The sequence below is a fragment of the Castor canadensis genome, chromosome 4, assembly GCF_047511655.1.
Source record: "Castor canadensis chromosome 4, mCasCan1.hap1v2, whole genome shotgun sequence".
Lineage (NCBI taxonomy): Eukaryota > Metazoa > Chordata > Mammalia > Rodentia > Castoridae > Castor > Castor canadensis.
In genome coordinates, this window is record NC_133389.1 from 70,027,079 (window position 1) to 70,039,548 (window position 12,470).

Genomic DNA, 12,470 nt, shown 5'->3' on the forward strand with positions numbered 1-12,470 from the left:
TGGTTTTCTTAGAGAGATACTTGAGTTTCACCTGCTGAACTGAATAGACCTATTTCGAGCAAAATCATCCTTTCTGACCTTAAAATGTACGTGTTGCAGGAAGTTTTTCTTTCCAAAACTAACTCAAACTCACAGAAACATAATTTGTTAGATGCTGCAGCTTCCAACATAAATAGTTTTCTTTGGTGTGAGCCACATGTTTTCTCAACTCACCTCACTTGGACTTATTGGAGGAAACACAGGCTTTTCTGACCTTGAAACACCTAAGATGCAGGAAGAACTCCTTTCAGAAACTAACTCAATTCTCAGTACGAAACAATGTCCTAGATGCTACAGTTTCTATCGTAGATCATTTTTGTTCCAGAGGTACATGTGTTTCTTCAATTCAGCTGAGTAGGACTCTATGGACAAAATGACCCTTTTCCACCTTGAAATGTAGGATTTGCAGCCAGTATTCCTTTAAGAACTACCTCAATTCTCAGGAAAACAATGTGCCAGATTCAGCAGGATCTAACATTGATGGTTTTGCTTGGACTGATCCACGTGTTTTTACAACTCAGCTCAGTAGGCCTATTGGGATTAAACAGAGCGTTTGTCCACTAAGAGATACATGTGATTCTTTTAATAGGTTTAATAGACCTAAATGACCCAAGCATTGTATGCACATATGAAAAAGAACTAAAATTACAGATTAATAGGCCAAACTGGGCCATGATGAGGATTTCTTCACCATGAAAATGGTGATTTGCCAGAAGATATTCTTTCAAAAATTTACTGAATTTTCACAGGAACAAAAAGGTGATTGATACTCCTGCTTCTAACCGAGATGGTGTTCATTTGAGAGATACATGTGTTTCTTCAACTCAGCTGAATAGGCCCATTTGAAACAAAATGACCTGTATTCCAGGTTCAAATTGTGATTTCTGGGAAGTAATTCATTCAAAAACTACCTCAATTCTCCCAGGAAAGCCGGTGCTAGATGATCCTTCGTCTAACAGAATGGTTTTTATCTAGAGGTATATTTGTTTCTTCAATGTACCTGAATTGGACTATTTGGAACAAAATGAACCTTTCTCCACCTTGAAAATTCTGATTTTCACGAGGTATTCCTATAAAAACAATCTGAATAATCACAGCAATACTATGTGCTAGATAATGCTGTTTCCACACATGTGGTTCCACAAGAGGTACATGTATTTCATCCACTCTGCTCAATAGGCCAATTTGGAACAAAAACATCCTTTCTGCACCTAGAAAACAGTGATTTGCAGAAAGTACTCCTTTCAAACATGTACTCAATATTCACAGTGAAATGACTTATTACATGTTCCAGCTTAAAACATATAGTCAGTTTTCTTTGGAGTGATTCAGGTGTTTTGATGACTCAGCTACATCGGTCTCTTTTGAAGAAACAGAGCCTATCTCCACCTTGAAACACCAAAGTGTGGAAGTATTCCTTTCAAAAACTAACTCAACTCTCACAGAGAACAATGTGCTAGATGCTACAGCTTCTAATATAGATCCTTTGCTTTCAAGAGATACCTGTGTTTCTTCAACCCAGATGAGAAGGCCTATTTTATCAAGAAGTGCCTATCTCCAACTTGAAAGACCTAAATAGGAGGGAGTATTTCATTCCAAATTAACACAGTCCTCACAGAACAAAAAGTGCTAGGTTCTCCTGCTTTTCATACGAATGGTTTTCTTTCCAGAAATATATGTGTTCTTCAACTAGCTGAATAGGCCTATTTGGGAAAACTGAGATTTTTTTGCAACGTGAAAATTGTGATTTGCAGGAAGTAATTCTTTCAAAAACTACCTGATTTCTCACAGGAACACAATATGCTAGGTGCTGCAGCTTCTTGCTTTCTTGTTTTTCTTTGGAGTCGTACATGTGTTTTTCAACTCAGCTGAATAGTCCTATGTGGATCAAAGAGACCCTATATTCACTTTGACACACCGAAGTTGCCGGCAGGACTCTTTCCAAAAACTACTAAATTCTCACGGGAAAACAATTTCCTAGATGGTCCTTCATTTGACATGAAGAGCTTTTTATCTAGAGATGCATGTGATTCTTCCACTTAACCAAAAGGCCTATTTAGAGGATACAGCACATATACCCGGATTGAACCACCTAGGTTGGAAGAAATACTTCTTTCAATCTAACTCAATTCTCTCAGAGACACAAGATGTTAGGTGCTGCTGGTCCTAACTTCAATGGTTTTCTTTGGACAGATAGAGCTGTTTCTTCTACTGAGCAGAATAGGCTTATTGCGATCAAAATGATGCTTTCTGCACCTTAAAAATTCGGATCTGTAGGAAATAATCCTTTCCAAAACGACTCAATTTTCCACAGGAAAACTGTGTGCTACATGCTCCTGCTTCTAGCACACATGGTTTTCTTCAAGACATACATGAATTCCGCCCACTCACCTGAATAGGGATATTTGGACCAAAATCAGCCTTTCCCATCTTGAAATGTATGATTTGCAGGAAGTAATCCTTTCACAAATTAACTAGATGCACACAGGCTAACAATGTGCTAGTTGCGGCAGCTTCTAACATAGATGGTTTTCTTCGCAGAAATTCGTGTGTTTCTTCATTTCACCTGAATGGGCCTTTTTGGAACAAAATGAGCTGTTTTCCACTGTGAAAATTGTGATTTGCTGCAAGTCATTCTTGGAAAAATTAACTCAATTATCGTCAACTCTGCGCATAGGACTAGTGGGAGGAAACAGAGCCTATCTCCACCTTGAAACACCTGAGCTGTGATAAGTATTCTTTCAAAGATTAACTCAATATACACAGGGAAACAATGTGCTACATGCTACAGCTTATGACTTTGATGGTTCTCTTCAAGAGATATGTGCACTTCTTCAGCACAGCTGAATTGGGCGATTTGAAGCAAGAAGCGCCTATCCCCAGCATGAAGTACCTATATTGCAGTAATATTTCTTTCAAATCTAACGGATTGCTCAGAGAAAAAATAGTCCTGGGTTTTCCTGCTTCTACCCCAGATGGTGTTCTTTTGAGAGATATCTGGGTTTCTTCACATCAATTCAATAAGCCTATTTGGAGAAACCGAGCTTTTTTGCCACTGGAAAATCTTGAATTTCATTGAGAAATTCTTTCAAGAACTAACTCAATTGTACAGGAAAACAATGTCCTACAAATTCCTGCTTCTTCCACAGATGGTTTTCTTTTGAAAGATCTAGTAGTTCTTCTTCTTAGATGAATAGCCCCATGTTAAAAAAGGGGATCTTTCCTCCACCTTGAAAATTCTGCTTTGCAGGAAGTATTCCTTTCAAAAAGAAAGTCTTTTTAGAGGCAAACAATGTGCTGTTTGTTGCTGGTTAGAATGTAGATGCTTTCTTTGGACAATTATGTGTGTTTCCTCAACTCAGCTAAATTGGCCTTCTTGAAACCAACAATGCATATGTCCAGCATCAACCAGCTATGTTTAGGGAAGTATTCCCTTGAAATCTAACTCAATTCTCACAGAGAAACTATGTGCTAGTTTCTGCTGCTTCTCACTTAGAGGCTTTTCTTTGGACAGATACATGGGTTTCTTTTCATTAGGTTAATAGGGCGCTACAGAACAAAATGAGCATTTCTCCACCATGAAAATTGTGATTTGCATGAAGTAGTTCTTTCAAAAATTAACTCTATTCGCACAGGAGAAAAATGTGCTAGATGCTCCAGTTTCTAGTATCGATGGTTTTCTTTTGAGAGATACATGGTTTTTTTTCACCTCTGCAAAATTGGCTCAATTGGAGCAAACAGTGCCAGTGTCCAGGTTCATCCATGTAAGTTGGAGGAAGTAGTCGCTTCTGATGTAACTCAATTCTCAAGAGAAACTATATGCTAGATGCTGCTTCCTCCAAGTTGGATCGTTTTTTTGGTGAGGTACATGTGTTTCTTCTACTCAGGAGAACAGGCCTATATGGAAGAAAAGGACACTTTCTCCACGTTGAAATCTATGAAATGAGGGAGTATTCCGTTCAAAAACTACCTCAATTCTCACAGGAAAATAAGGTGCTAACTGCTGCAGGTTGTAACCTAGATGGTTTTCTTTCAAGCAATCCATGTGTTTTTTCAATTCAGCTGAATTGGTCTATTTGGAATTAGCACCGCCTATCTAAAGCTTGAAACACCTAAATTGGAGTAAGTATTTCTTTCAAAGTCTAACTCAATTCTCACAGAAAAACAATGTGATACATGCTGCTGCTTCTTTCTAAGATGGGTTTATTTAGAGAGGTACACGAATTACTTCTCCTTGACGGAGCAGACGAATATGGACAAAAGAGAATTTCTCCACCTTGAAAATTCCGATTGGGAGGAAGTATTCCTTTCAAAAACTAATTCACTTTGCCCAGGGAAACAATGTGCTAGATGCTCCTCCTTAGGGAACACATGGTTTTCTTCAAGAGATACTTGAGTTTCACCTGCTGAAGTGAATAGGCCTATTTCGAGCAAAATCATCCTTTCTGACCTTAAAATGTACGTGTTGCAGGAAGTTTTTCTTTCCAAAACTAACTCAAACTCACAGAAACATAATTTGTTAGATGCTGCAGCTTCCAACATAAATAGTTTTCTTTGGTGTGAGCCACATGTTTTCTCAACTCACCTCACTTGGACTTATTGGAGGAAACACAGGCTTTTCTGACCTTGAAACACCTAAGATGCAGGAAGAACTCCTTTCAGAAACTAACTCAATTCTCAGTACGAAACAATGTCCTAGATGCTACAGTTTCTATCGTAGATCATTTTTGTTCCAGAGGTACATGTGTTTCTTCAATTCAGCTGAGTAGGACTCTATGGACAAAATGACCCTTTTCCACCTTGAAATGTAGGATTTGCAGCCAGTATTCCTTTAAGAACTACCTCAATTCTCAGGAAAACAATGTGCCAGATTCACCAGGATCTAACATTGATGGTTTTGCTTGGACTGATCCACGTGTTTTTACAACTCAGCTCAGTAGGCCTATTGGGATTAAACAGAGCGTTTGTCCACTAAGAGATACATGTGATTCTTTTAATAGGTTTAATAGACCTAAATGACCCAAGCATTGTATGCACATATGAAAAAGAACTAAAATTACAGATTAATAGGCCAAACTGGGCCATGATGAGGATTTCTTCACCATGAAAATGGTGATTTGCCAGAAGATATTCTTTCAAAAATTTACTGAATTTTCACAGGAACAAAAAGGTGATTGATACTCCTGCTTCTAACCGAGATGGTGTTCATTTGAGAGATACATGTGTTTCTTCAACTCAGCTGAATAGGCCCATTTGAAACAAAATGACCTGTATTCCAGGTTCAAATTGTGATTTCTTGGAAGTAATTCATTCAAAAACTACCTCAATTCTCCCAGGAAAGCCGGTGCTAGATGATCTTTCGTCTAACAGAATGGTTTTTATCTAGAGGTATATTTGTTTCTTCAATGTACCTGAATTGGACTATTTGGAACAAAATGAACCTTTCTCCACCTTGAAAATTCTGATTTTCACGAGGTATTCCTATAAAAACAATCTGAATAATCACAGCAATACTATGTGCTAGATAATGCTGTTTCCACACATGTGGTTCCACAAGAGGTACATGTATTTCATCCACTCTGCTCAATAGGCCAATTTGGAACAAAAACATCCTTTCTGCACCTAGAAAACAGTGATTTGCAGAAAGTACTCCTTTCAAACATGTACTCAATATTCACAGTGAAATGACTTATTACATGTTCCAGCTTAAAACATATAGTCAGTTTTCTTTGGAGTGATTCAGGTGTTTCGATGACTCAGCTACATCGGTCTCTTTTGAAGAAACAGAGCCTATCTCCACCTTGAAACACCAAAGTGTGGAAGTATTCCTTTCAAAAACTAACTCAACTCTCACAGAGAACAATGTGCTAGATGCTACAGCTTCTAATATAGATCCTTTGCTTTCAAGAGATACCTGTGTTTCTTCAACCCAGATGAGAAGGCCTATTTTATCAAGAAGTGCCTATCTCCAACTTGAAAGACCTAAATAGGAGGGAGTATTTCATTCCAAATTAACACAGTCCTCACAGAACAAAAAGTGCTAGGTTCTCCTGCTTTTCATACGAATGGTTTTCTTTCCAGAAATATATGTGTTCTTCAACTAGCTGAATAGGCCTATTTGGGAAAACTGAGATTTTTTTGCAAAGTGAAAATTGTGATTTGCAGGAAGTAATTCTTTCAAAAACTACCTGATTTCTCACAGGAACACAATATGCTAGGTGCTGCAGCTTCTTGCTTTCTTGTTTTTCTTTGGAGTCGTACATGTGTTTTTCAACTCAGCTGAATAGTCCTATGTGGATCAAAGAGACCCTATATTCACTTTGACACACCGAAGTTGCCGGCAGGACTCTTTCCGAAAACTACTAAATTCTCACGGGAAAACAATTTCCTAGATGGTCCTTCATTTGACATGAAGAGCTTTTTATCTAGAGATGCATGTGATTCTTCCACTTAACCAAAAGGCCTATTTAGAGGATACAGCACATATACCCGGATTGAACCACCTAGGTTGGAAGAAATACTTCTTTCAATCTAACTCAATTCTCTCAGAGACACAAGATGTTAGGTGCTGCTGGTCCTAACTTCAATGGTTTTCTTTGGACAGATAGAGCTGTTTCTTCTACTGAGCAGAATAGGCTTATTGCGATCAAAATGATGCTTTCTGCACCTTAAAAATTCGGATCTGTAGGAAATAATCCTTTCCAAAACGACTCAATTTTCCACAGGAAAACTGTGTGCTACATGCTCCTGCTTCTAGCACACATGGTTTTCTTCAAGACATACATGAATTCCGCCCACTCACCTGAATAGGGATATTTGGACCAAAATCAGCCTTTCCCATCTTGAAATGTATGATTTGCAGGAAGTAATCCTTTCACAAATTAACTAGATGCACACAGGCTAACAATGTGCTAGTTGCGGCAGCTTCTAACATAGATGGTTTTCTTCGCAGAAATTCGTGTGTTTCTTCATTTCACCTGAATGGGCCTTTTTGGAACAAAATGAGCTGTTTTCCACTGTGAAAATTGTGATTTGCTGCAAGTCATTCTTGGAAAAATTAACTCAATTATCGTCAACTCTGCGCATAGGACTAGTGGGAGGAAACAGAGCCTATCTCCACCTTGAAACACCTGAGCTGTGATAAGTATTCTTTCAAAGATTAACTCAATATACACAGGGAAACAATGTGCTACATGCTACAGCTTATGACTTTGATGGTTCTCTTCAAGAGATATGTGCACTTCTTCAGCACAGCTGAATTGGGCGATTTGAAGCAAGAAGCGCCTATCCCCAGCATGAAGTACCTATATTGCAGTAATATTTCTTTCAAATCTAACGGATTGCTCAGAGAAAAAATAGTCCTGGGTTTTCCTGCTTCTACCCCAGATGGTGTTCTTTTGAGAGATATCTGGGTTTCTTCACATCAATTCAATAAGCCTATTTGGAGAAACCGAGCTTTTTTGCCACTGGAAAATCTTGAATTTCATTGAGAAATTCTTTCAAGAACTAACTCAATTGTACAGGAAAACAATGTCCTACAAATTCCTGCTTCTTCCACAGATGGTTTTCTTTTGAAAGATCTAGTAGTTCTTCTTCTTAGATGAATAGCCCCATGTTAAAAAAGGGGATCTTTCCTCCACCTTGAAAATTCTGCTTTGCAGGAAGTATTCCTTTCAAAAAGAAAGTCTTTTTAGAGGCAAACAATGTGCTGTTTGTTGCTGGTTAGAATGTAGATGCTTTCTTTGGACAATTATGTGTGTTTCCTCAACTCAGCTAAATTGGCCTTCTTGAAACCAACAATGCATATGTCCAGCATCAACCAGCTATGTTTAGGGAAGTATTCCCTTGAAATCTAACTCAATTCTCACAGAGAAACTATGTGCTAGTTTCTGCTGCTTCTCACTTAGAGGCTTTTCTTTGGACAGATACATGGGTTTCTTTTCATTAGGTTAATAGGGCGCTACAGAACAAAATGAGCATTTCTCCACCATGAAAATTGTGATTTGCATGAAGTAGTTCTTTCAAAAATTAACTCTATTCGCACAGGAGAAAAATGTGCTAGATGCTCCAGTTTCTAGTATCGATGGTTTTCTTTTGAGAGATACATGGTTTTTTTTCACCTCTGCAAAATTGGCTCAATTGGAGCAAACAGTGCCAGTGTCCAGGTTCATCCATGTAAGTTGGAGGAAGTAGTCGCTTCTGATGTAACTCAATTCTCAAGAGAAACTATATGCTAGATGCTGCTTCCTCCAAGTTGGATCGTTTTTTTGGTGAGGTACATGTGTTTCTTCTACTCAGGAGAACAGGCCTATATGGAAGAAAAGGACACTTTCTCCACGTTGAAATCTATGAAATGAGGGAGTATTCCGTTCAAAAACTACCTCAATTCTCACAGGAAAATAAGGTGCTAACTGCTGCAGGTTGTAACCTAGATGGTTTTCTTTCAAGCAATCCATGTGTTTTTTCAATTCAGCTGAATTGGTCTATTTGGAATTAGCACCGCCTATCTAAAGCTTGAAACACCTAAATTGGAGTAAGTATTTCTTTCAAAGTCTAACTCAATTCTCACAGAAAAACAATGTGATACATGCTGCTGCTTCTTTCTAAGATGGGTTTATTTAGAGAGGTACACGAATTACTTCTCCTTGACGGAGCAGACGAATATGGACAAAAGAGAATTTCTCCACCTTGAAAATTCCGATTTGGAGGAAGTATTCCTTTCAAAAACGAATTCAATTTGCCCAGGGAAACAATGTGCTAGATGCTCCTCCTTAGGGAACACATGGTTTTCTTAGAGAGATACTTGAGTTTCACCTGCTGAACTGAATAGACCTATTTCGAGCAAAATCATCCTTTCTGACCTTAAAATGTACGTGTTGCAGGAAGTTTTTCTTTCCAAAACTAACTCAAACTCACAGAAACATAATTTGTTAGATGCTGCAGCTTCCAACATAAATAGTTTTCTTTGGTGTGAGCCACATGTTTTCTCAACTCACCTCACTTGGACTTATTGGAGGAAACACAGGCTTTTCTGACCTTGAAACACCTAAGATGCAGGAAGAACTCCTTTCAGAAACTAACTCAATTCTCAGTACGAAACAATGTCCTAGATGCTACAGTTTCTATCGTAGATCATTTTTGTTCCAGAGGTACATGTGTTTCTTCAATTCAGCTGAGTAGGACTCTATGGACAAAATGACCCTTTTCCACCTTGAAATGTAGGATTTGCAGCCAGTATTCCTTTAAGAACTACCTCAATTCTCAGGAAAACAATGTGCCAGATTCAGCAGGATCTAACATTGATGGTTTTGCTTGGACTGATCCACGTGTTTTTACAACTCAGCTCAGTAGGCCTATTGGGATTAAACAGAGCGTTTGTCCACTAAGAGATACATGTGATTCTTTTAATAGGATTAATAGACCTAAATGACCCAAGCATTGTATGCACATATGAAAAAGAACTAAAATTACAGATTAATAGGCCAAACTGGACCATGATGAGGATTTCTTCACCATGAAAATGGTGATTTGCCAGAAGATATTCTTTCAAAAATTTACTGAATTTTCACAGGAACAAAAAGGTGATTGATACTCCTGCTTCTAACCGAGATGGTGCTCATTTGAGAGATACATGTGTTTCTTCAACTCAGCTGAATAGGCCCATTTGAAACAAAATGACCTGTATTCCAGGTTCAAATTGTGATTTCTGGGAAGTAATTCATTCAAAAACTACCTCAATTCTCCCAGGAAAGCCGGTGCTAGATGATCCTTCGTCTAACAGAATGGTTTTTATCTAGAGGTATATTTGTTTCTTCAATGTACCTGAATTGGACTATTTGGAACAAAATGAACCTTTCTCCACCTTGAAAATTCTGATTTTCACGAGGTATTCCTATAAAAACAATCTGAATAATCACAGCAATACTATGTGCTAGATAATGCTGTTTCCACACATGTGGTTCCACAAGAGGTACATGTATTTCATCCACTCTGCTCAATAGGCCAATTTGGAACAAAAACATCCTTTCTGCACCTAGAAAACAGTGATTTGCAGAAAGTACTCCTTTCAAACATGTACTCAATATTCACAGTGAAATGACTTATTACATGTTCCAGCTTAAAACATATAGTCAGTTTTCTTTGGAGTGATTCAGGTGTTTCGATGACTCAGCTACATCGGTCTCTTTTGAAGAAACAGAGCCTATCTCCACCTTGAAACACCAAAGTGTGGAAGTATTCCTTTCAAAAACTAACTCAACTCTCACAGAGAACAATGTGCTAGATGCTACAGCTTCTAATATAGATCCTTTGCTTTCAAGAGATACCTGTGTTTCTTCAACCCAGATGAGAAGGCCTATTTTATCAAGAAGTGCCTATCTCCAACTTGAAAGACCTAAATAGGAGGGAGTATTTCATTCCAAATTAACACAGTCCTCACAGAACAAAAAGTGCTAGGTTCTCCTGCTTTTCATACGAATGGTTTTCTTTCCAGAAATATATGTGTTCTTCAACTAGCTGAATAGGCCTATTTGGGAAAACTGAGATTTTTTTGCAAAGTGAAAATTGTGATTTGCAGGAAGTAATTCTTTCAAAAACTACCTGATTTCTCACAGGAACACAATATGCTAGGTGCTGCAGCTTCTTGCTTTCTTGTTTTTCTTTGGAGTCGTACATGTGTTTTTCAACTCAGCTGAATAGTCCTATGTGGATCAAAGAGACCCTATATTCACTTTGACACACCGAAGTTGCCGGCAGGACTCTTTCCGAAAACTACTAAATTCTCACGGGAAAACAATTTCCTAGATGGTCCTTCATTTGACATGAAGAGCTTTTTATCTAGAGATGCATGTGATTCTTCCACTTAACCAAAAGGCCTATTTAGAGGATACAGCACATATACCCGGATTGAACCACCTAGGTTGGAAGAAATACTTCTTTCAATCTAACTCAATTCTCTCAGAGACACAAGATGTTAGGTGCTGCTGGTCCTAACTTCAATGGTTTTCTTTGGACAGATAGAGCTGTTTCTTCTACTGAGCAGAATAGGCTTATTGCGATCAAAATGATGCTTTCTGCACCTTAAAAATTCGGATCTGTAGGAAATAATCCTTTCCAAAACGACTCAATTTTCCACAGGAAAACTGTGTGCTACATGCTCCTGCTTCTAGCACACATGGTTTTCTTCAAGACATACATGAATTCCGCCCACTCACCTGAATAGGGATATTTGGACCAAAATCAGCCTTTCCCATCTTGAAATGTATGATTTGCAGGAAGTAATCCTTTCACAAATTAACTAGATGCACACAGGCTAACAATGTGCTAGTTGCGGCAGCTTCTAACATAGATGGTTTTCTTCGCAGAAATTCGTGTGTTTTTTCATTTCACCTGAATGGGCCTTTTTGGAACAAAATGAGCTGTTTTCCACTGTGAAAATTGTGATTTGCTGCAAGTCATTCTTGGAAAAATTAACTCAATTATCGTCAACTCTGCGCATAGGACTAGTGGGAGGAAACAGAGCCTATCTCCACCTTGAAACACCTGAGCTGTGATAAGTATTCTTTCAAAGATTAACTCAATATACACAGGGAAACAATGTGCTACATGCTACAGCTTATCACTTTCATGGTTCTCTTCAAGAGATATGTGCACTTCTTCAGCACAGCTGAATTGGGCGATTTGAAGCAAGAAGCGCCTATCCCCAGCATGAAGTACCTATATTGCAGTAATATTTCTTTCAAATCTAACGGATTGCTCAGAGAAAAAATAGTCCTGGGTTTTCCTGCTTCTACCCCAGATGGTGTTCTTTTGAGAGATATCTGGGTTTCTTCACATCAATTCAATAAGCCTATTTGGAGAAACCGAGCTTTTTTGCCACTGGAAAATCTTGAATTTCATTGAGAAATTCTTTCAAGAACTAACTCAATTGTACAGGAAAACAATGTCCTACAAATTCCTGCTTCTTCCACAGATGGTTTTCTTTTGAAAGATCTAGTAGTTCTTCTTCTTAGATGAATAGCCCCATGTTAAAAAAGGGGATCTTTCCTCCACCTTGAAAATTCTGCTTTGCAGGAAGTATTCCTTTCAAAAAGAAAGTCTTTTTAGAGGCAAACAATGTGCTGTTTGTTGCTGGTTAGAATGTAGATGCTTTCTTTGGACAATTATGTGTGTTTCCTCAACTCAGCTAAATTGGCCTTCTTGAAACCAACAATGCATATGTCCAGCATCAACCAGCTATGTTTAGGGAAGTATTCCCTTGAAATCTAACTCAATTCTCACAGAGAAACTATGTGCTAGTTTCTGCTGCTTCTCACTTAGAGGCTTTTCTTTGGACAGATACATGGGTTTCTTTTCATTAGGTTAATAGGGCGCTACAGAACAAAATGAGCATTTCTCCACCATGAAAATTGTGATTTGCATGAAGTAGTTCT